Source organism: Loxodonta africana, chromosome X, assembly GCF_030014295.1.
Source record: "Loxodonta africana isolate mLoxAfr1 chromosome X, mLoxAfr1.hap2, whole genome shotgun sequence".
NCBI classification, from domain to species: Eukaryota; Metazoa; Chordata; class Mammalia; order Proboscidea; family Elephantidae; genus Loxodonta; species Loxodonta africana.
Window position 1 is genome coordinate 16,420,746 of NC_087369.1, and position 26,387 is coordinate 16,447,132.

Below are 26,387 nucleotides of genomic sequence, written 5' to 3' on the forward strand. Positions count from 1 at the left end.
GATGCCTGGAAAAGCTAAAGCATATTTTGCATTCAGACATGGCTCAAGAAGAAGAAGAAGAAAAAAAGAGTATTGTTGTGGTGTTCTAAATCTCCCTTTATCTCAGAAGAATCTAAACTGGAATTTGTTGAATAGTAGTTGTGCCTCTCAAACTGAGAAGTTATTTCCCACTGCTAAAGGAGTAACTGGAAATGGTGTAAGAAATATGAGTTTTAAAGTGGTTATGTAAAAATGTTCAAGATCAAGAATAGTTGTATCTGGGGAATAAGGACATTATGAATAAGAGATGTCCACATTCTTATCACAAACAAGCCAAGTGCCGAAGAACTCTAAGAAAAGGGCAATACATATGCCATCAAAAGAAAATCAGCAAGAGTGGAAAATAAGAAATTGGAGACCAATCTTCTGCACAATTTCTCCCCATTGAAATAACCTAGAATGAATAAGATCTTTGAGGGAGAGTAGATGGCCCTCAGAGAAAATGTGAATTTATCATCACCGTTACTTGTAAGTGATGTTTTTGTGTCTGTTCCCATATCACCCATTCTCACCGTTGCTATGTTGGGCACTGAATGACACACTCACAGAGTATATGAGCCATTAGGAGAAGGCTGAAGTGAAACGATGAATAGTTGACGACGCTTTGCATTTATCGTTGTTGTTTTAGGTGCCGTCGAGTTGGTTCTGACTCATAGTGCGAAACAGAACGAAACACTGCCCAGTCTTACACCATCCTCACAGTCATGGCTGTGTTTGAGCCCATTGTTGCAGCCACTGTGTCAAACCACCTCGTTGAGTGTCTTCCTCTTTTTCACTGACCCTCTGCTTTACCAAACATGATCTCCTTCTCCAGGAACTGGTCCCTCCTGACAACACGTTCAAAGTATGTGAGATGTACTCTCGCCATCCTTGCTTCTAAGGAACGTTCTGGCTATTCTGGCTGTACTTCTTCCAAAACAGATTTGTTTGTTCTTCTGTCAGTCCATGGTATATTCAATATTTTTCACCAACACCATAATTCTGATACATTAGTTCTTCAGTCTTCTTTATTCATTGTCCAGCTTTAGCATGCATAGGAAGTGACTGAAAATACCATGGCTTGGGTCAGGAGCACCTTAGCCCTCAAGGTGATATCTTTACTTTTTAACACTTTAAAGAAGCCTTTTGCAGCAGATTTGCATTTGTAGGTTATAGGGTCACTATAGGGTCGCTATGAGTCGGAATCAACTCGACTGCACTGGGTTTGGTTTTTTTTTTTTTGGTTAGGTTGCTTACTTTACATTATTTTCAGACAGGCAGAGAGACATTGTGAAACATATTGTATCAGTCAAAACACTTTCAATTGAAAATCATAGAACCCAACTCAAAATAATTTAAGCAGAAGAAAAAAAAAACCGAAGATACAGGATATACAGTTATTAAGAAGTCAAGGGATGCAGCTCATCAGGTCCAGGACTTCAAGTGATGTCATCCACGTTCTGTCTGTTTCGCCATCTCTTGAAAGCTCTCTCCACGTGTAGGCCAAGACGGTGCCACTAAGCCAAGGCTCATGTCCTGACAGTTTAGTAACCTAAAGAATGGGAAGTAGTTTTTCGCAATCATCCAGGGAGGATGCTGATATATTAGGCCTGGTACAATATGTTCATCCCTGAATTAATCACTCAGCCAGGGAGATGAGGAACTTTGATTGGCCAGGGCTTCCAGACAGATATTTAATACCACACTCTTAAATACAAGTAGACATCAAGAATTAGCAGACATTCAAGGAAAGCCTCTAACATGTAATATTGAGACCAACATACCAGGTTGTTCTGGATAGAATGGTTACAGTGACTATGTAGGGAAAGGACAATTTCCAAAAAAATTTTTAAAAATTACAAGCATAAAATAAGAATAGGATATTATATACATATATAAAGGAACATTCAGAGGACAAATATACCTCTTAGAAATCAAAAAAAAAAAGAAAGAGATAGCACAAATGAAAACCTCAATAGTTGAGTTGGGAGATATATTTCAGGAATGCTTCCAGAAAGTAGCTAAAATAAGATACAGAGATAGAAAAATAACAGAATAAAAGAAATTAAAGGGTCAGTCCAGCAAGTTCAAAATCCAAATAATTGCCTTCAAAAGCTGGAGAGAACAGAGAGGCAAAAATTGTATATAAAAAAAAAAAAGCTCAAGAAAATGTTCAGAATCAAAGGATATGGGCTTCCAAGTTGAAAAATCTCACAAAGGAAATAGCATAATAGATAAAAAATAAGCCCACAATAAGACCCATCGTTGATAAAATTATGAACCTCAGTATGTAAAGATCCTATATGGAAGTTGAGAGTGACAGATATATATAGGGAGAGAGAGAAAGAGAGAGACAGAGACAGAGGAAGGCGGGAATAATGAGGTCACATACTAATAATCAGAAATTGGAATAATTTCAGACTTCTCAACAGCATTCCTGGAAACTAGAAGACAATGGAATAATGCTTTCAAAATTTTTTCCAACCTAGAATTCTATACCCAACCAAATTATCAGTCAATTGGGAATACATACATGGTCTCAAAAAATCATCTCCCATTAAATATTCTTTATTAGGAAGCCACTTCAGGATGCGCTTTACCAAATGAAACCATTCCTGAATACAGGACCCAGGGGAGCTTCCACAGGAGAGAGGTGACGACATTCTCCAGGATGGTAGTATTGCAGCAGGCACAGAGGGCAACCCATCCAGAATGGCCCAGATAAGAAGGCAATGGGAGAGAGTTCTAAAAGAAAAACGAGCATGGCAGAACATCTGATGCGACTGGACTTCTTGAGAGGAGATTGAGACAGTTGCCAGAAAGTATGGAATTTAATGTTTAATGCTAAGTACATAGAAAACTAAGCATTCCTAAGCAAAAATGAGGCAATTATCGATCACAAGAGAATTAAAATTGTGTATGAAAGGAAAAGTAATTACATTTTTACTACAAAGTTCACCCATGAATACCATTTACATAGCCACAATAAGGTAAGCACCAGTATTGATCTAACTAGAATTAAGATATAAGAATATTGAGAAAAAGGAAGTATGTTAAGTGCTCATTTCCCACAGTGGGAAGTCAATGAATAATGCCTGAACTGAAAAATCAAGAAGTAGCAATTATTTAGAGAAACATGTTATTTAGGGAAATGTAAGAGTTAAATAACAATAAATGAGCTGTAAGAGGAGAAAAAATTTTTTTTTTTTTTAAGAGGAGAAAGCAGTTCTGTCTTGGGGGAAGGAAATGGCAGGGCAGACTTCTGGTTTTTATATAAATATGTAAAAACATTGTGATGGTTAAGGTTGTGTGTCAGCTTGGCTGGGCCACAATTCTCAGTGGTTTGGCAGTTGTATGATGTTGTGATTACTTTCATAATGAGATTTGATATATTGTGATCACTTCCATGATGGAATCTGCTCTGAGTAGCCAATCAGTTGAAACGGACTTTCCTTGGACTTGTGGCCTGCATCAAATAAAAGTGGACATTTTGGCAAGGCTCATGTGCTTTGCTTGCTCTGGACCCTGCAGCTGGTTCCTGTTAGTCTGACCTCTGGTTCTTGGGACCTGAGCTAGCAGCTTACCTGCGGTCTTGCCTGTGGATCTTGGGATCCATAGATCTTTGCCGCCTGTGACCAAGAGCCCTGCTCTCTGACCTGCCAATCCTGGGTTCACCTGCCCCTGCAGCTACATTAATCAGTAGACGCCTCTATCCTGACCCACGCACTTGGGACGTTCCAACCTCTACAACGACATGAGCCATTTCCTTGATATAAATCTCTCTACTTATATATTTATAGGCTTTACTGATTTTGCTTCTCTAGAGAACCCTGCCTAAGACAAACATGTGCATTAAGTGCGTATTATAATTTTGCACATAGAAATGTCACTTTGATGAGCATTGTTGTTGTTGTTAGCTGCCTTCTAGTTGATTCTGACTCATGGTGACACCATGTGTACAGAGCAGAGCTGCTCCATAGGGATTTTAAAAGTTGTGGCCTTTCAGAAGCAGATCACCAGGCCTTTCTTCCAAGGTGCCTCTGGGTGAGTTTGAACTGCCAACCTTTTGGTTAGTAGTCAAGTGCTTAACCATTTGTGCCACCCAGTGATTCCTTGATAAGCATAGAAGTTAAAAAATAAAATAAAAAACAAATCCTGTGCTCTGCCTGGTTTATTCTCTACTCTTGGAAACCTTAAGCTCTAAATCTCTTTGGAATTGATAGCTTTCATGTCAACAATTAGATAAAAGAAGGTGAAAGCAAATGGATTGTTTTTCTTTTGAGATGTAAATTTAGTAATACTGACATATATAAAAAAGAGATGTTGGATAAAGTATGTTGACAGTAAAATAAACTATTTTACACCATAGTCCATTTATTTACACTAACACCAAGGCTTTTTTTTTTTTAAAGATGGATTTTCCACAGTAGCTAAATACTGGAAGACTATGATAGTCTTTCTCTTGAGAGCTACCAATAAAATTACCTTGTAACAATAATTTAAAAACTTTTATACTGTATGATATGTGAAAACAGAACAATGCCTTCTAAAATTGATATGTGCTCAATAACAAAATCTTTTACAAACCAAGTTTTCAGAATCAACTCACTTTTATCAGGATTATAAAAAAACTGTGAAATTAAAAACAATTTATCCTATCTTAGAAATAAAAATTATGTAATTTTTTATCCAGCTGTGTGGGAGCATTGATTCAGTGGTAGAATTCTCACCTTCCATGCAGGAGACCTGGGTTTGATTTCTCCCCAGTGCGCCTCATGCACAGGCACTTCTTGTCTGTCGGTGGAGGCTTGAGTGTTGCTAGGATACTGAACAGGTTTCACTGGAGTTTCCAGACTAAGGTGGACTAGGAAGAAAAGCCTGGTGATCTACTTTTGAAAATCAGCTAATGGTCTGATCTGCAACTAATCATGGGGATGGTGCTGGACCAGGCAGCATTTCATTCCGTTGTACATGGGGTCGCCATGAACTGGGGGTTGACTCCATGGCAGATAACAATGACAACAACATCCAGCTGTACACAAATTGCAGCCCTCAAGTTGCTCACAGTCCACTAGTGAATGGGGAGATAGAATGTGTGTAAAGAGAAAATCATAACGCAAGATGGCCAGAGTTCAAATGGAAGCAAAGGAGAAGGTATACTAGCTTCCTGAGGATGGGGAGGGGCTATTTCAGGCAGAGAACTCCTTTCTGAAAGGCCAGGAGGTTGGAAGCAACAAAGTGTGAGCTGCTGGTACCTAGTGGCTCAGTTTACAAATGGACAACTGTATAAAGGGACCCAATGCAAAGTCAATCCCGGACGAAAAGGAAGTCATTTAACAGGGAGGGGAACCATTCAATAGTGTGCAGAGGGGCAGGGTGGTCCTGGGCAATGCAAAATGAACAAGAATGGTTGAGGTATAGGCTTGGGAATCAAGCTCAGAATGTTGGCAGATCAGGAGAGAATAAAGGGTTTAAGGGATATATCTAGAGAGAGTAAGAAACCATTCAGTGTCAGGATCAAGTTAGAGCTGGAAGCAGAACCTGGAAGTAGGTCATTTGCTACTTCATGCCTGGCCTCAACCTTCCTGCTGTCTCTTAAGACTTATTCTCATCTTAGATTTTTCCCTCTATGTTGGGAGAATCACCTGATGTTTACAAGGCCAGCATCTCCCACTGGAGTCCTCCCACTTGGAGGAATTCGGAACCCCAAACCAGGCACTTTGAAGTTCCGAGTATAGAGATTCTCCAAAATCTGTTAGCACACTGGGGTAGAATTCCGAAGTACATTTCTTTTCCTAGAGCACTTGAAACAACATTTGTGATAGCCAAGGGGCTGCATGAATCAGTATCTGGTTTGAAAGAAGATCAATACAGCTTTGTGTTCTTAATAAAATAAAAACAGAGCCAATTTAATTATTATATTTCTGTTGAGCTTTCTATCCACAAAGCTGATTATTTTTCAGTAAGGATCTCCACCTTGATTATATCCCTCATTACATAAAATGTAGAATTCAGCGATATTGCGTCTAGCTTTCAGGAGTCAGGCTTAGCAAGCACATCTTTTATTAGTCAAAAGTTTTGGTAAAGGCAGAAGCCCCAAGGGAAGCAAGAGGGCAAGTAAGCAAGAAAGGGAGAGAGAGAAAGAGAGAAGGGGAGGGAGGGAGAGGAGCGAGAAAGAGAAAGAGAGGGAAGTCGGAACAGAGGGAGGGAGATGGGAGAGAGGGAGAAAGAGAAACTAAACTTCGGGGGAGAAGGCTTTAAGAATTTCTTTCAACATGAACAGATGTCCCACAAATTACATGTTAGCCTCACTCTACTCTGTTTCAGACACTGTGGCTTCATCTCTGATGAATGGATTTAAACCACAGGAGATGCTGAATGAAGTCAATATGCTGGCTGTGATTACAATCAGCCTCATTTGGTCCATCTTCTTTGACACCATCTCTCTACACCCCTTCCTATGAGTCCTTAAGCAGATGAAGGAAAGAGAAGTAATTACGGGAGGGGACGGTACCCTCTAGCATTTCCCCTGAAACCTGATGTTTCAGGTTTTACTGGTGCAAAGTAAAGGTGATTTAGAAAAATGGAGTGGGTTAAGGTGCTCAGCTGCTGACCAAAATGTTGGAAGTTTGAGTCCACCCAGAGGTTCCTTGGAAGAAAGGCCTGGAGATCTACTTCTGAAAAATCAATCATTGAAAACCTTATGGAGTTCAATTCTACTCTGACACACATGGGGTCACCATGAGTCAATTACAATTCCAACAACTAAGAATGAAACAATGCTAGAAGACTTCCTCCTTCAATTGATATATTTTCTTTCCTTTTTCAGTGGGGCATTTTAGGTGGTGGAACTTGGAGGCGTGCGTGCCTTCTTGGGACGTGCCTTTGGTACAGAAGAGCCAGAGGGCCTGGAGTAGTGTCAAGGTAAGAACAATTGGGGCTCTGGCTGCTTGGGGCTGGCTATGTCCTATAAATGTGTGATTCCCAGACCAGCAGTATCATCTCCTGCGAACTGATTAGAGATGCAAATTCTTGGGTTTTATCTACCCCCACCACCCCCCCGCAAAAAAAAACAACCAGTTGCTGTTGAGTTCTGAATCATGGCAACCCCATGTGTGCAGAATAGAACTGCATTTCATAGGGTTTTCAAGCAGATCTCCAGGTCTTTCCTCTGAGGTGCCTCTGGGTGGGTTTGAACTGCCAACCTTTTGGTTAGTTGAGCACTTAATGGTTTCAGCCAACCAGGAACTCAAGGTTTCAGGCCTCCTGAATCAGAAACTCTGGGGATAGGGCCCAGTGATCTATGTTTTAGCAAGCCGTCTAGGTGATTCTGATGCACGTTCAAGTTTGAGAACCGATATTCTAGGCTTTGGAAAAGAGAGGTGGATCTTACATTTTTCATGTTAGATGAGGAATGGTGCCTCTGGAGGCAAATGACTCCCAGCAAATTTCTTCAAGGCTGTCTGTAAATGGACATCAGCCCTTAGAGTTGGCCTTCCATGGAAGAAGCAGTGAGAGAAGGCCAGAGCCACACTGGAAGCCATATTGGCATGTGTGTGCACAGCTCAGTTGCCCTGTGTGTGCTTGGCCCATAGTAGGTGTTCAATAAATAGCTACTGAGCTACGAGCAAGGAAAAATATGTAGAGGACCAAAGTCCTCAACCCTCTCTATTCCTTAAGCCACCACAGTCTTTTCTTCATGCTCTTGCGAATCCTGGAACAAGCAAGTTTTTATGTTAGGCCACCCTCCTGCACATCCGGGAATGTCTGGTAGGTAGAGACTGGATATTAGATTTCTGCTTCTTTGGGCGCCCAGAGTGGGCACAGGGCCTGGCCTGGTGTAACTCTTGCGTTGAGCAGACACATGATCCTCTTCAGGTTAGGGATACAGCCACCCATCATCTAAACTATCCGTGTAGCCAGCCCCCACCCAGTACACACACAAGCACAAATTTCCGCAGTACTAGAGACTTATGGAGTCGGGAGAAGACTGTCTGAAGAGCCCCCCTCTTTCCCAATGTACTCATGTTCAGTGTAGCTCATTGCTGTTAATCACACACACACCTCAGACTCCACGTGGAAGTTGCGATAGTTAAGAAAAAGCTGAAATGCTTGTACTTGTGTCCGTACTTTTGTTTTAAGATACGAAAGCATATGGGAGTCCTGTTGGGCACAAAGGACTCAATATTTTTCTAAATCTCTGTAAAACAAAATGCATAAGTGAGAATTTTTGGCTCTAAATTCCATATGACCTTAATTAATTCACGAAATGAGTAAATGTATTTTCCATTTAATGGAAAAGGCTTTTGGCACTAGGACCACTTACTCTGCACTAGTTAATGGTGCATTAAGAAAAAGACAGAGAAATATTAATCATATTTGAGAACGTGGCTAGCTTTGGGGCTAGGCTATTAACCACTATAGAACCACTTACAGAAAGGATACAACATATTCAAAGAGAATGTTTGTCCTACTATTAATGCTATCTTACTTAAAAACTAATAAACTGATATGCAATATTCTCTAGAAACAAACAAAAATGCTCTAATCTGCTATTGCATGATGCCATCTTCCCATTTAAAGTGTCTTATTTCAAACATGAGACTTTACCAGTTGTCACATCTGCTCTAAGCAAAAAAAGAAATAAAAGAGTACAAATATTTAGAATTCTTGGTCACAAGATTTGTAGGAAACCTTGTTTGTTCTTTAAAAAAAGAGAGACACTGTAAATTCCCCAACAACAAAGAAAGTTACTGCCTTATGTTTCCTAAGACACTTCATCTTTCATATTACTACCGATCTCTATCCGTATAGTGAGGACACTATGTATAACATCAAGGTCATTTCACCCCCCACCTTATGAAGGTTGACTTTCACAGTGAACACATGGAACAGCTGATCAATGCTGTGCTCATTTAGAGCATATGGGAACATCTTGGCAGAATCCTAAACTGCATTTGGCAAAGTATGTGAGAACAGTTCTTGAGGAACGAGATGGTTTTGGGCGCATTCCAAGATAGTCCAAGTTAGTGTGCACTCAACCGACTGAGACAGCACAGATAGGATTCTTCTAGCTTGGAGAATGTAGCTTCTTTTCATTGATTCATTCATTCAGTGCAGTTATTCATTTATCAAACAAGTAAATGTGAATCTCAACTGTAATAATTGTAATTCAGGAAAGATATGTAGGGCAATGAAAGCTTGTTATTACGCAGATTTAGTCTGGTCAGGGAAATCAATGAAAACATCCCTGAGGAAGTAATAATTCAGCCAAGATCTGAAGAATTAGTAGGCAGGAAATAAGTGAAAAGGGAAGGAAGTGTTTTAAGAGAAAACGGTATATACAAAGAATTCCATGTCAAGGAGTACATGTGAAGGAACAAATGAAGGCCACTATGGCCAAACCAGGAAGGTGGAAGGGAAGTCTGGGACCAGATGAGGCTGGAGAAACTGATAGGTGCCAGAAGGGCAGGACCTTATGAGGTAGATTAAAGGGTTTGTGTGTATATTTGATGAGTAACGGGAAGCCATTAAAATATTTTAAATGTGAGGGAGGGGGTGAGGGTGGAAGTCATCATACCACCTTAACTATAGTGTTGAAAATGGATAAAAGCAGTAGAAAGAAAGTGGGCAAATGAATTAGGAGGTATTTCTGGAGGTTTAGGTGATGGTGTTGCAGAGACAGAAAGGAGTCAACAGGTTCAAAAATATTTAAGAGATAAATCAAAAGGATTTCATTAATGATAGATATGATATGTGTGCTGGGGGATGGTGATGACAAAGAGGGATAAATTGAGAATGATTACTAGGCTTCTTTCTTTCAAAACTGGGTGGGTAGTGTCAACATTCCCCAAGACAGAGATAAATAGGAGAGTACGGGGTTTTGGCAGAAAAAATCATATCTTCCTCTAGATCATGTTGAGTTTGAGGTGCCTTTAAGACATCTAGGAGTTATGAAGTAGGCAATTAGATATGCAGGTCTGGGGTGCAGACAAAAGGCTTGAGTTGAAGATAAAAATGTCTAAGACATTTCATTAGGGTTGGTAACTCAAGATGAAGATGTGGATGAAGTCAGTCAGAGAGGGTACAGTGAGAAGAGGAGTAAGTGTAGAACTGAGCCTTGAGGAACCTCAATATGGAATGCTCAATATGACAGAGATGAGCCCACAGAGGAGACCAAGCAGGAACAGGTAGAGAGGTCAAAGGAAAACCAGTGGCACATAGTGTCAAGGAGTCAAAAAAGTGTTGCAAGAAGATGGATGCAGTCGATTGGTGTAATGTCACTGAGATGCTAAGGAAGGGTTGAAAATGCCCTTTGGGTTCATTGACATGGAGGTCTTCAGTGGCAGGGTGAGGCAAACCTACATGGGAGTGGTTGGAGAATGATTACCAAAAGTCCATTGCCATCGAGTCGATTCCAACTCATAGCGACCCTATGGGACAGAGTAGAACTGCCACATAGAGCTTCCAAGCAGCACCTGGTGGATTCAAACTGCTGACCTTTTGGTTAGCAGCCATAGCTCTTAACCACTACACCACCAGGGTTTCCAAAACCAAACCCATTACTGTCAAGTTGATTCCGACTCATAGCAACCCTATAGGACAGAGTAGAACTGCCCCATAGTGTTTCTAAGGAGATCTGGTGGATTCGAACAAGGAAATGAAATAGAAATGGGTGTGTCCCCCCACTAGGATGGCTAAGATTAAACTAAAAAAAAAAAAAAAAAAACAGAAAATAACAAATGTTGGTGTCTTAGGCTGGGTTATCTAGAGGAGCAAAACCAGTGAAGCTTATATTATCTAAGGAAATGGCTCACAGGGCTGCAGGAGCTGACGAATCCCAAGATCTGCAGATCAGGCAGAAGGCTGCTGGCTCACAGGGTTGCAGGAGTTAATGAATCCCAAGATCTGCTGGTCAGGCAGCTGGCTGCTGGCTCATGTCCCAAGAACTGAAGGCCAGAGAATGATCAGTCAGATGCAGGATCCAGTGCATGCAAGCTTTGCCAGAACACCCATATATATTGATGCAGACCACTTTCCCAAGGAAGCTCCCTTTTCAATTGATTGGCTGCTCACATCAGATCACAAAATGGAGAATGATCACATCATTACATAACTGCCAAATTACATCATTACATATCTGCCAAACCACTGTGAATCATGGCCCAGGCAAGTTGACACACAACCTTAACTATTACAGTTGGTGATGATGTGGGGAAATTGGAACCCTTAACCATTGCTGGTGGGAATGCAAAAATGGTACAGCCGTTGTGGAAAATAGTGTGGCAGTTCCTCGAAAAACAAAAATAGAACTACCGTATGACCCAGCAATTCCACTCCTAGGTATATACCCAAAAGACTTGAAAGCAGAGACTCAAACAGACCTGTACGCCAATGTTCATTGCAGCACTATTCACAATAGTCAAAAGGTGGAAACAACTTAAATGCCCATCAACAGGTGAATAGATAAACAAAATGTGGTACATACATACAATGGAATACTATTCCGCCAGTAGGAGAAATGAAGTCTTGATACATGCTACAATATGGATGGAGCTTGAAGACATTATGCTGAGTGAAATAAGTCAACCACAAAAGGACAAATGTTGTATGACCTCACTTACATAAAAAGACAAGAAAAGGCAAACTGTAGAGACCGAAGTTTATTAGTGGTTATCAGGGGTGGGAGGGAGGGGAAAGGTGAGAATAGTGGTGATGGAAATATCACATTGATTAAGGGTAGGGCTCCCCTCCAAAAAAAAACGATGTTGTTGTTGAGTTGATTCCAACTCATAATGACCCCACAGGACAGTATAGAACTGCCCCATAGGGCTTCCAAGGAGCGACTGGTAGATTCCAACTGCTGACCTTTTGGCTAGCAGCTAAGCTCTTAACCACTGCACCACCAGGGCTCCGTAAGGGTAGGGTAGCACAGCTGATTATTGTAAGTGCTGTCAGTAAGTGGTACACCTGTAAAAAGTTGAATTGGCAGAAGCTGTGTGATAGATATACGTACAACAATGACAAAAAAAATAGCTGCTGAGGCTGCTTGTGTACAACCAAAAACCTCATGGGATTTGGTTCCTTGGTTTGGAGATTTGGGGTCATGGTTTTATGGGGCATCCCAGTTAATTGGCCTAAGAACATGTTTAGAGCTTCTGTTCCATCTCCTAGTCCATTGCGTAGTGCCTGGGGTCTTAAAAGCTTGCAAGCAGCCATCCAAAGCACAGTTGGTCTCTACTTGCCTGGATCAACAGAGGAAGGAGAGTCAGGACTAGGAGGAGGGCATGGAATGTGTGGCTAATTGTCTCTATGAACAACTGCCTCCTTTGCCGTGAGACCAGGAGAACTGGATGTTTCTTGGCTACCAATACTGAACATTTTGATCAAAGGTGCTGTAGAAGAAGCCTTATTAAAAGGCGAAGAAATGTAGAATAGAATTTCAAATCCTCATGGACTCCAGACTTTCTGGAGCCCTGGTGGTGCAGTGGTTAAAGAGCTTGGCTGTTAACCGAAAGGTCAGTGGTTCGAACTCACCAGCTGCTCCATTGGAGAAAGATGGGGCAGTCTGCTTCTGTGAAGATTTACAGCCTTGGAAACCCCATGAGACAGTTCTATTGTGTCCTATAGGGTTGCTATGAGCCAGAATTGACTTGCAAGCAGTGGGTTTGGAGGCTGGATGAACTCCTCAAAACTATTGCCCTGAGATAATCTTTAAGCTTTAAACCAAAAATACCCCCTGAAGTTTTCTTATAACCAAAGAACAGTTTAGCTTAACTAGTAAAAACGTCTGCATTGAGCATTATGCTCTTTCAGGAACTATGTATATGGGATCAAATTGACAATGGCAACTCAGAAGATTAGAAAGGAACCTTAGGGGGCAGTGAGTTTATGTTGATGGGGGAGGAACAACTCAAAAAAGGAGGGTGAGAATGGTTGCACAACTCGAAGAATGTAATCGATGTCACTGAATTGTAGATGTAGAAATTTTTGAATTGGTGTATGTTTTGCTTTATATATTCTCAACAACAACAAAATAAAATCTAAAAAAAGAAATGGGTGTGTTTTAGTCAGGAGAGAGGTGAGAAGAAAAAGGAAAGAAGACAGTAAAAAGTGAGACACTAAGCAGATTATTGCTGTGGGCACCTGGGGTTCGGCCCTGCTGGCGATCTCTGGAGATGATCTAGAGCAACCTCAGAGTTATCCTCACTGCAACCCAGGAACTAAACCAAAACCAAACCCGTTGCCATCAAGCTGATTCCAACTCATAATAACCAACTCTGTCCTATAAGACAGAGTAAAACTGCCCCATAGGGTTTCCAAGGAGCACCTGGTGGATTCAAACTGCTTACCTTTTGGTTACCAGGCAAACTCTTAACCACTCTGCCACAAGGGTTTCCACCCAGGAACTAGAAAGTGGTATTTATCCTCCAACTACCATTCATCATTGGCTAAGAGAGCTCCCAGTGGCACACATCCCCTAACACTCCTGGTGTCCCTGCACTAGACTGGAGAGAAAGCCTTAGGTGGAGTGTCCCACGTACCTGAAGTTGGATGCCACTTGCATGTACTGGAAGCTGAGTGCTGAAGAGGAGCAGGTGGGAGACTGACTGCATTTGCCTTGGGGCAATATGGATAAGTCAAGACTTTTGGAGATGAGTGATAGGAGGGAAATTTGGAGTTGGCTGGAGTGAGATATAAGCTTGAGAGAGAATATTTTGTTATTTTAAATGGAGAGATTTAAAAGTTCTTTGGAAGGAAATGAATGAGAGAGAGGATAAATGTATGAGAAAAAAATATGATCACTTAGACATACTGACTGCATGTCTTTTGGACCATTGTTGATAGATACGTCAACATCTATACTCCATATTTTCTTCATTTTCACACCATCTGTAATCATGGTTATTACCTATATGTATTAGCTGGCAGAATTTCAGTAAACGAGATGAAAATCATTACATGCACTAAATGACTTCTTGTACAGTTTTTAAAACAATCTGCTGAGAAGCTAAATTGGAAGGATGAAGGATGAAGTGTGCTGGATAAGCTTTAGAAAAAAGCATGGGGCATCAGAGGCTGTTATAAGGGTATTTACGTGACACTGATGTGGGAGAATTTCATTTTCAAGTGAGAGTAAAAGACCAACACATTCCTTAACAATGCTATGTATATTCTTTGGGGAAATTAAGATATACTAAAAGATGATGTAAGTGGAATTTTTAGATCAGTCTCTTCAAATTTGCACTGAATTACTTATTCTAGTCTCGCTACTGAGTTTATCCCCTGCCAAAATACCTCATATCAGAACCAGAAAAGCTTTTAGTCTCTGCTTATTTGCATCCCATTTCTTAAATTTAGCATATATCCGCCCAAGCCAAATATGAGTTTGGCAGTTTGCAACATCTCTGCATACTTGCTGATCTTAGGCATTAAAATATGTAGTTTTATGGAACGGTCATCGGTGTGTCCAATAAGGTAGATCTTGCATTTTTAGTTTTGTATTTCTGTTCCTATTCATAATTTATTTATTGGTTTATTCAGTCATTTTAATAAGTGTTTATTGAATGCCAGTCAATGTGATCTGTGCTTGGGATAAAATAAGGAATAAGAAAAAATATAATAAATGAGTCAGTTATGTTTGAACGTACATCGGTATTCATTCACCCACTTCTTCATTTGTTGTGTCTTCTTTAGGTCGTAGAAAACCCAACTAACATAAAGACACTTATTGTTTATTAACACAAAGTCTGTTGGTAGGTGGTTCAGAGTTAGCTCAGCAGTACAACAATGTCATCAAGGATCTTACCATCCCTGTTCTTATTGGCCTATTCCATCATGAACTCAAGATGGCTACCCCAGCTCTAAATATAGCCCTCCAAAGACAGTGTCCAAAGAAGGAAGGGGAGAGAGAGGCAAAAGGGCTTTCCCTCTATGTAGAATTTAACTTTTGCTTCCCTAGAAGTTCACCGACAGACTTCCCATTCTATCTCACTTTCCAGACTTGGTCACACACTCATCCCTCAACAAATCACTGGCCAAAGGGTAACAGAACTGCCATTTTTGGCGTAGACCCATCATGGTGCATCCCCTAGTGAGGGGTATGATTCTGCCCAAGTAAAATTAGAGTTCTGATAGCTATGAAAAAGGGGCAATGGTGTTAGGTAGGCAGCTAAAGATGTCTACCACAGATTGAATATTTTTTCTAAACATAGTTATTATTGTTAGTTGCCATCAAGTCGATTCCAACTCATGGCAACCTCATGTGTGCAGAGTAGAACTATTCCATAGGGTTTTCAAGTCTGTGATCTTTCAGAAAAAGATTGGGAGGCCTTTCTTCCAAATTGCCTCTGGGTGGGTTCAAACCACCAACCTTTCCGCTAGTGGTTGAGCGTTTAAGCATGTGCACCACCCAGGGTCTCCTCTAAACATGACAGTCAATATTTATTGGCTATACGCACACACGAGTGTGCACAGTTCCATAAAGGGATCACTACAGATGTTGTCTGCTGCTACCAGCCAAGAACTAGAACCATGGCCTCCTCCTTATTTAGATTGCCCTGTTGTGAATACAGTCCTGTCGTGATTCCACTGGACAATGTTTTCCTTACTGAATCATTGGCAGCAACAGTACAGTTCAGTCAAATATCTAGAAAGAAAAGGCCATTTGACCACAAGGTTAGGAATCTTGGTCTATAAAGTGTATGCAAAATAACTACACAATACTACTATATGGCAGGTTTGTTTGTTTTTCATTTTAAGAGCAGAATCTTATTCATAACTAAGAGTGCTCTTTTTCATCTTGCTGATCCATTGGGAGAACCTATGATCCCTTTTCCTCTGCAGTCTCTGACTTTGAGAAACTCGTTGGAGTTACAACCTCATTGCATTCTTGGCCACTTCCTCGAGTATGGTAGTGCTTACACATTTAACTCCCTAATCTCCTTCCTTCATTTTAATTTGTCCCCCAGTCATTTTTTCTTTGTTCATTCTTGCATTCTTCTCATCTTTCATCAGCCATGTGGGAGCTCTATTTTGTGTCCCATATCTTTTGCTCTGTTTACTAGAAACCATCTTTGTACTCAAATCCGTCATCAGATCCATCCTGCCCTCATTTCAGTTCAGATGATACTTATTCCCTTGGTTTGGGTCTCAGTCTTCTTCCTGAGCACCAGTCAACCCCTGCCCCCAAGACCAAGGATAGGTGCCGACATTTGGTGAAACTACTGCTGCTGTCCTAATGCTAGATAAAATCAAATGCAGACTCAGGACTAGAGGCCTAGTCTAATGGTACTCAAATACTTATAAGTATCCATTCCTGAAATTGGAGTTGCAGAAAGGTTTGTGGCTATAACAGATCCTGTTGGTGTCCAGACCATACCCCCTTGACCTACCCTGTAGGTCACCTGCAGACACTTCTGAGGCTTCTCATTTCTTTCTATTTGAGAGTGTTCTTTGGCCTTGGGAACATGTAGGCACGATGAGTTAGGCAGGAAATGCCCCTGGGTAACCCTCAACCAATGAGGGCTGGGAGTTGCCAGTTAAATACCACAGTTTCCTTGCCCCTCGGTGGGAACATTCTGAGGTATATTCCATACAGTCTCCTCAAGCTTCCCCAGTGGAACCGAGCCCCAGTTGCCCACTTCAGTCATCTACTCACGAACTCATCCATTACCGGATTTCTTCTCTTCGCAATCTCATTTTCCTACTCTCTCACAAAGCTTCCTGGGATCACCTCCAAAATAAATTCCTTACATGCAAATCTGATCTCTTGGATGCTATGGGGGGAACCCAAACTACTACTACAGTGACAAAAAACATAAGAAAAGTATTGAAGTCACAGAAGATAATCTGAACGTTGCATACTTTATTTCATCTGAAATCTATACAAGGGAATACATTTATTCATTTATTTGCAATCCAATGCGGTGAGCAATGGCCTTCAGGTAACCACAGATGCTTCCACTTGAACCCCAACCTCTTACCACAGACCCTTCTCTGGGCTCTGGAGCAGCTGTTGACTAGAGAATGCACTATTGACCAGCCGGAAACCCAACAGCACCGAAAAGCCAACCAGCACAGCAAGGACCCTTAGGCCTAAAATTGTATTCAACACTCCAGCTCCCAAGTCCTCAAGGCCCAAAGATTCCTCCTTGTGGCAAATGTGAGCATGCCCTTGTCTTGATGCCTGGGGTTTTACAACAGAAAATATGTTCACATTTTAGTCCTGTGGACTCTCCTCGAAAAAGGTCTCACGGTGATGAACTGAGAGAGCAAAGCCAGATCACTGCCAATTGGACTGTTTTCTCATCATCTACATCTCTGTTCACATGTCATCTCCTCAGAGAGGCTGCTTCTGTTGAGACGACTTGTGCTACACACAATAGAAAAACCAACTCAAAATGGCTTAAATGAGAAGGGGTGTGTTATCTCATATTATAAGACGTGTGGAGGTAGTGTGGCTCCAGAGCAGGTCAATTAGGTGGTTCAAGTACTTCTCCTGGGGCCCAAACCAAAAAAAACAAACCCATTGCCGTGGAGTTGATTCCACCTTATAGCGACCCTATAGGACAGAGTAGAACTGCCCCATAGAGTTCCAAAGGAGTCCCTGGTGGCTTTGAACTGCTGAACTTTTGGTTAGCAGCTGTAGCACTTAACCACTACGCCACCAAGGTTTCCTTCTGGGGCCCAGGTTCCTTCAGTCTTTTTGATCTGCCATTCTTAGGCTTCCCCCTCACAGTCGCAAGATGTCCCCAACAACTCCAAACATCACACCCTCAAACATCTCAAGCCTGGAGGAGAGAATTTCTCTTCCTTTTGTCTTGATTTATAGTCTCTGGGTGGCACAAACAGTTAAGTGTTTGGCTACTAACAGAAAGGTTGGCAGTTAGACTCTACCTGGAGGCACCTCATAAGGCCTGGGTACCTATTTCCAAGAGGCGACAGCCACTGAAAACCCGATGGAACACAGTTCTACTCTGAAAGGCATGGGGTCGTCATGAGTCAGAATTACTTGATGGCAACTGGTTTGGTTATTTTGGGTTTTGGTTTTGGTGTCATTATTTAAAATGGAGGAAAATGGCCCCAGAAGTTTCCAGCCAACTCCTCTTTAAATCTTATTGGTCAGGATTGCCCCACTATCCCATTCTTAAACCAGTCACTGGCAAGAGGGATAGAAAAACCACAATTGGTTCAAGCTAATCAAGATTTACCCTCTTGGGGTAGAGACAGGCCTAGCTTCCAATGAAGCACAAAGCTACTTGATTTGGAGGAAAGCCAGAGTTGTTATTTTTTAAGCAAGGAAGTGGGTAATATAGCTCTTGTGGAGACAACCAACAGTGCTACAGACACTTTCCACGGCTGTCATGGGTTGAATTGTGTCCCCCAAAAATATGTGCATCAGTCTGGCCAGGCCAAGATTCCCGGTATTATGTGATTATCCTCCATTTTGTCATCTGATGTCATTTTCCTATGTGTTGTAAATCCTGTCACTATGACATTAATGAGATGGATTAGTGGCAGTTACGTTGATGAGGTCTGCAAGATTAGATAGTGTCTTAAGCGAATCTCTTTTGAGATATAAAACAGAGAAGCGAGCAGAGAGACAGGGGGCCCTCATACCACCAAGAAAGCAGCACTGGGAGTGGAGCGCATCCTTTGAACCTGAGGTTCCTGTGCAGAGAAGCTCCTAGACCAGGGGAAGATTGATGACAAGGACCTTCCTCCAGAGCCTACAGAGAGAGAAAGCCTTCCCCTGGAGCTGGCACCCTGAATTTGGACTTGTAGCTTCCTAGACTGTAAGAGAAAAAATTTCTCTTTGGTAAAGCCATCCACTTCTGGTATTTCTTTACAGCAGCACTAGATAACTAAGACAATGGCCAACCTAAACTTCTCCTCACCTCAATTTATTCCTTATTATCCTGCTCTTTTTGGTTTTCCTTTATAGCTCTTATGCCTTTTTAAAACTGTATTGTTTGTTCACTCATTTATTTTCTGCTTCCACCACTGTAATGTAAGTTCCAAGTGGAAAGAGAGTTTGTCTGTGTATGTTCAATACATATTTGTCGAATGAATGGATGAATGAATGGATGGATTGGTCTGCTCAACAAGTGTTTCCCTAGATGGTCCTTGTAGGATGGATATCAGAAAGAAGGGACTGGTGGTGGGAGAAGAGGATGGGAATGGTAGGGTGTGAGAGAGACCATAATAGAATCACAGTTGCTTTTCTGTTGATTGTCTTGTTAGCTGCTGTGGAGTTGGCCCCCAATTCATGGCAACCGTGTGCACAACAGGATCAGACCCCTGTGATCCAGAGGGTTTTCACTGGCTGATTTTCAGAAGTAGATCTCCAGGCCTTTCTTCCTAGCCCATCTTAATCTGTAAACACTGCTGAAACCTGTTCAGCATCATAGCAATAGGCACGCCACCAATGACAGTTGGGTGGTGGCTGCACGTGAGGTGCACTGGCCAGGAATTGAACCTGGGTCTCCCACATGAAAGGGGAGAATTCTGCCACTGAACCACCACTGTTCCACGTTGATTGTTTCACTTTCAGGTAATTCCGCATCTAAATACATCTTCGTGGCTTCCGCGGGGCTTCGGCTTTAATCTTCTTAAAGATCTCCCCACCAGCTTTTGTGCAATGTGATCTGGTAAAAGCCTGGCTAATTGTTTTTATTGCTACCCAGAACAAAGCTGATGTTTTCTTTGCTAGTGAGCACTGAAATTACTTTGGTCTTTCAGTCTATGTCCCTGGACAACAATGGCTGTTGATAATACATCATATTTCCATTTCCTGGATTTACTACGACTGTAATAGAGCCTATTTTCCTGTCTCTTTCCGGGACTTTCCACAAATAACATACTGAAGAATGTGAACCACAGATCACGGATAAATAAGCAGTAAGGAAAATACAGAGGATTCCTAAATCATGGAATTCACTTTCCAGTAAAGGTAGAGACATAATAGCGCAATCCCACTAAACACAGTGGCTCAATTCTTAGAAAATAAAAGAGAAAGAAAAAAAATCGTACAAAGCGTGAATTATTCCACTTTCCAAGAAATTTAAAAAGATATCATTTCTTATTTTCCACTCAAAATAGCAGCAGGTAATGATATAGTGTTGTCGTTGTTAGGTGCCGTCGAGTTGATTCTAACTCATAGAAACCCCCGTGTAACAGAATAGAACTGCCTATAGGTTTTTCTAGGCTGTAATCTTTTATAGGAGCAGACCATCAAGTCTTTATCCTGAGGAGCCGGAGCCGTTGGGTGAGTTTGAACCAGCCACCTTCAGTTAGCACCCAAGTGCTTAGCCATTGTGCCACAAGGGCTCCTTAGTGATGCAATACTACTCACCTTTTATTCTTTCCCAAGTTCTCAAACGAAGACCACTGTGTTCCACTGTGTTGTTGTTGTTAGGTGCCGTCGAGTCAGTTCCGACTCATAGCAACCCTATGCACGACAGAACGAAACACTGCCCGGTCCTGCCCCATCCTTACAGTCATCGTTATGCTTGAGCTCATTGTTGCAGCCACTGTGTCAATCCACCTCGTTGAGGGTCTTCCTCTTTTCCTCTGACCCTCTACTCTGCCAAGCATGACATCCTTCTCCAGGGACTAATCCCTCCTGACAACTCCTCTGTGTTAGTGCCATTGTTTTCAGAGATGCAGCGACAGTTCCCTCAGCAGGGCTCTTGCTCAGGTTGTTCTTTCTGCAGGCAGCTCCTTCTCTCCTGTCACGTATCAGCCTCAAAAGGCATCTCTTCAGAAATACCTTCCCTGACCATCCTATCTAATGTTACCTTGCCCTGTCCTCTCCCCATCATACCACCCTGTTTGATTTTCTTTGTGGCACTGTTCGCTCATTGATGTCACCATTTGTACCTTTGTCACTTTACTTGTCTGTCCTCTCTTGCAATAGCCCTGGCCTGTAGACTAGTGCCTGGGACGCAGCAGGCTAAAATGGGTGCCAAAATGAGAAAGCAGCATCTGCAGGGCTAGAAATAATCCAGGGGCAGTGAGTGACAGACAACACATCCCTGCAGACAAAGAAATGTAGAGGTGTTAGTGGTGCTAGTGGGTGAAGCAAAGAGGGAGACCAGCAACGATAATGCCAAGGCTCAAGCCCAGACCTCTGATTTTGCAGTTTAGTGATACCACCCTGTCTTAGTTTCCTAGTACTGCTGTAACAGAAATACCACGAGTGGGTGGCTTTAATAAACAGACGTTTATGTTCTCACAGTTCTGGAGGCTGGAAGTCTAAATCAGGGTCTTGGCCATGTCGATTCCTTCCTTGTCAGTAGACCCCTGGCATTCCTTGGTTCCTCGAAGTTACTTGATTTGTAAACGATCCTTACATGGCTCCTGTCTTCCCCATGTGTGTCTCTGGGTCTAATCTGCTCTTTTTATAACTCAGAAGTGATTAGGATCCACTATACACTGACATGACCTCAACTGATTGATTAGATTACATTATGGACAGTGATAACATTACATTAGATTAGATGTAAGGTACTCACACTACATTATATTCACAGGTATAGAGGTTAGGATACCAGCACATATTTTGGGGGGACACAATTCAATCCATAACATACTGACATTCTGTGATTGCCCTTCCTCAGGTTGCAGCTTCTCCCAGTGTTGTGGTTTTCTAGCCCACAGTGGATTGGATGTGAAAAGTGAGGCCACATAGACAGCCATGAGGAATGTTGGCTTGCCGTCCGATAGTCAGCAAGAAGGGAGAAAATAAAGGGGCAAGGTATTCCCAAAGAGGCGTGACCTGGAGCCACCACCATCCATCTCAATACTCATGGAAGTCCTCTCTTTTATTACTCTGTGCAAAGACGGATGTTCTCACTGGACCTGAGTCCTTAATGGAAGCTTTTTGGAATGAAATAAACCGTGCTTGTTATTGTCTACTTACAAAGACAAGAAAATATACACCTTACTTTACTGATTCCAAGATGTAAGCCCTTCCCCCCCCATTTCCCATCTGTGAACCTGGGTGCAGCTGCCATTTGTGGCATAGTTTCAAGGTCTGAACACACTCAGACTGGGTTGTGACAGTTGACATTTCATCACCGCCATGAGTCCCATGTGTGCATTGTTGGTATCTCACATGCTGAGCTGCACTGCCACTTTCCACAGGTCTTCAGAAATGTACACTATGATTTGGGATTGGAAGACATAGAAACAGTCATGGGGTATGACTTTGTTACTAGAGAAGCAAATGCTTGAGGAGGAGGAACAGCCACCAATTCCACACTTCATGCAGAACAGCCACCAAGGGCTTTATGGGGGCAAAAAGGAAGCTGCTCACGAGTGGATGAAACTTCGTTACACCCTGCTGTTGAGATATGAGGAAAAGTGTTGTCTACAGACTTCAAGTCCCACAACAGAGACCAGTGAAATTGCCAAATCTTTTGGAAACGATGAAAGACATTTCAAAGGGACGAGAAGCTGCCATGACCAATTCAGGTGGTACTATCGTCAAGGAGCTGGATATCAACTTGTCAGAAACTTACCGCTGACTTTGAACAGAAGCTGCTGTTAAACTTCCAGTTATACATCGTGTAATAGAGGAAAAATAAGAGTGTGAGTCAAGTAGGAAATGCTAACAGCACCCAGTGTTCTTCGAGGTGCCACAAAATCATACCGCCAATACTAAAGATCAGAAAGAGTTCCTTCCACAAGTATAAACTAAAAATTTAAATTCATGGGAAAGCATTGGATCGATTTAACTGGCAGTGTTTTTTGGTCATTCTTAGTGGTACATAAGGGTCGGTCTTGACATCTTTGATTCATCACAGTATAGAACATTCAAAAATATTCCATTAAAAGAAAATTTTGTATTAAAAAATATTTTAACAAAGTTTTGATTGACAAACTACGTTGTTGTTGTTAGGTGCCGTTGAGTCGGTTCTGACTCATAGCAACCCTGTGCACAACAGAATGCAACACTGCCCCGTCCTGCGCCATCCTTATAATCGCTGTTATGCTTGAGCTCGTTGTTGAAACCACTGTGCCAATCCACCTGGTTGAGGGTCTTCCTCTTTTCCGCTGACCCTGTACTCTGCCAAGCATGATGTCCTTCTCCAGGGACTGATCCCGCCTGACAACACGTCCAAAGTATGTAAGACACAGTCTCGCCATCCTTGCCTCTAAGGAGTATTCTGGCTGCACTTCTTCCAAGACAGATTTGTTCGTTCTTTTGGCAGTCCATGGTATATTCAATATTCTTTGCCAACACCACAATTCAAAGGCGTCAACTCTTCTTCGGTCTTCCTTATTCACTGTCCAGCTTTCACATGCATATGATGTGATTGAAAATGCCATGTCTTGGGTCAGGCGTACCTTAGTCTTCAAGGTGACATCTTTGCTCTTCAACACTTTGAAGAGGTCCTTTGCAGCAGATTTGCCCAATGCAATGCGTCTTTTGATTTCTTGACTGCTGCTTCCATGGCTGTTGATTGTGGATCCAAGTAGAATGAAATCCTTGACAACATCAATCTTTTCTCCGTTTATCATGATGTTGCTCACTGGCCCAGTTGTGAAGATTTTTGTTTTCTTTATGTTGAGGTATAATCCATACAGCCTTCAGACAAACAATAGACTCGGAAAAAAATATTTGTAACACAGAGCATAGAATATTGTTTGGCATGGCAACTACTTGGATGTTTTATATTATATGTGATTCTTTTGGGAAATTTCTAAGAGATAGATTTCTAATGGAGTCCTTATGAGTAAACAAAAGCAGTTTTGCAAAATAGGGATGAATCGAGGTTTGGGGACAGCTTGCTTTTCACAACTAATGAAGCATCTGAAGGAAGATGTTTTGGTCACCTCCTATGTGCTGTGGTGACCAATTCCACACAGGTTTTAGCAACTTCACATAGGTGCCACCTGAGAGTGCCTTGCCATATGCCATGTCTCTTACTTCCTGCTTCCTGCCTTGAGGCCTCAGTAATGCCACAGCATGAGCCACTCCAGGGAACCCACTTGGCCCTCCTGCCAATGCAACTGGAAGTGCTGTGTGTTATGTCCACTGCAATGTATTATGTTCACAAGTTCTTAGTGAAGACGGGTTGGAGCAGAGGACAGACCAGACACTGTTCTGATGGCACAGTCAACAGAATCAACAGGACAGGGATGAGTAGAAGAGCAAACATCCTCATCAGCCAAGGTTCCCCAAGGTTCGGATCCTGTCCCACAGTGTAATGTTATATCACATCCAAGCTTGCCCTACTTCACATCATGGGAGAAGAATGCCAAAGCCCCTCTCTCCCGGAGTTAATACACTACCAAGCAGCCATGTCTACGTGCCAAACAGCACGTCCAGAGAGCAAGTAGGAGAAACGGATAACAAAAGGGGAAAAAAAGGGGGGTAATAAGAGTGGAAGGCCCCCTACAGGCAATGGACATTACATACTCATTGCCCCTGGTCAGGGGGGTTGACCATCTCCTGACTAGCTATTCTAGTTTCACTGGTGTCAGAGAACAGCTCTTCCTCCTTTACCCCACTGAGACAGCTTAACAGGGTTCTGGGTTTCTTCAGAGGCCAGTTATCTCCCCCTAGGGTGCACACTTTACTTTGTATCCATTGGTAGCTATGGAGATGATGAGGTGGTAATTATAGTATAATACCCCTGTGCACCTAGCATCTACCCTTGCCTGATGGGGTTGAGAGCTAAGGATACAGGCTCTTTCCTTTGTGCCCTGGGCCGACAGTTCTAAGATGCATCTCATAAGGCTTCTGGGAAGGTCCTGGGAGATCAAGTGCAAGTAGCCTATAGTAGGAGCCAACTAAATGACACATCAAAAACAAAAGCATTTCTTCCTTGATTTACACCCCTCCCACCCACCCCCATATTTCTCTCTTACATCCTTGGATCAGTTCTTAAATACATTTTCTGCACACAAGCCTTTTTCTCAGGCTCTACTTTTGAGCAATCCCAGGCGAAGCTATGCAGATACCCGCCAATTCTCTCATTTCATTCTGTTATATCCCCATACCCTCTTTACACACCCGCCCCCATCCAAATAGTTTAACAGCATTTCTTTATCATTGAAAAAACCCATAATAGCATTTTAACCTCAAAGAGGAGAGAGATTATATTACTCAGTCACAAATAGAAATGAAGTCCTGATACACGTTACAACATGGATGGGCCTTGAAAACAGGATGCTGAGTGAAATAAGTCAGACACAAAAGGATAAATACTGTGTGGTCTCACTTATCCGAAACATCTAGACGAGGCAAATGGGTAAAGATCTAAGTTTATTCGTGGTCACCAGGGTCAGGAGGGAGGGGAAAGGGGGAGTCATTGTTTAGGAAGCAGCGAGTATCTGTTAATGGTGATGGAACTTTGGCAATGGGTGTGGTGATGGTTGTGCAACATAACTGACGTGACTGATGTCACAGAATTGTAAATATAAAAAAGGGTGAATTGGCAAATTCTTGCCACAATTTCAAAAAAAAGAAAAAACGGAGAGAGATTAACTAGAAAGGGCAAAAGAGAGGCTGACTGCAGAATTGGTGGTGAGGTCTTGCCTGGCACTGAGGTCCCCTGAGTGTGGCAGCACTCCCATGCATGTCAAGACTTCCAGGGCAACAGGGCGTTCAAAATGAAAAGGCAGGTCCAGAGAGGGGCCTGGGGAAAGGCCCACAGGAATCTGGAAAGTTCACTCAAGAGGAAAATACAGTGTGCACAAATTAGCTTATTGATTTTTCACTAAATATAAGGAGCTCTCTGATGGCTAAATTTACTTTGATGCGTTTGGAAATGAAGTGCATGTTCCTCAGCGCTCCCACCCCCATTCTGAAAATCATACATAGGACCAGCCTCATGAAACCTTTGATCTGCTTGATTTGGGTCCAGCACTGAGTGCCAAGGATGAGGCTGTGGCCCAGCATGGGAGCAGTGTTATAGACAGGGAAGATCCAGTTGCCATTGACTCAATCTCAACTAAGGGCGACCCCATCAGTATCAGAGTAGAACTGTGCTCCATAAAGGTTTTCAGTATCTGTGACCTTTCCGAAGTAGATCACCAGGCCTTTCTTACAAGGCTCCTCTGGATGGATTCAAACCCCCAACCTTTTTGTTAGTAGCTGAGTGCTTAACCATTTCTGCCACCCACAAAAGGGGGAATTATAAATTCCAGTTTTGCCTTCTTTAAGGTTGTGTGGGGGTAGTTTTCTGTTGTGTTTGCTTTGGCCTCAGTAAGTTAACCTCTGTACAGGAAGAGCTGGTAGTGGAGCGAGGAGAGCAGGAGAATAGTAGGCAACCCTTCATCTCTTTCCTTCCCTTTCTTCTGGAGTTCTACGTACAGATGTGTGTGCTGGGGGTGAGGACAGAGGAAGAGGCGTT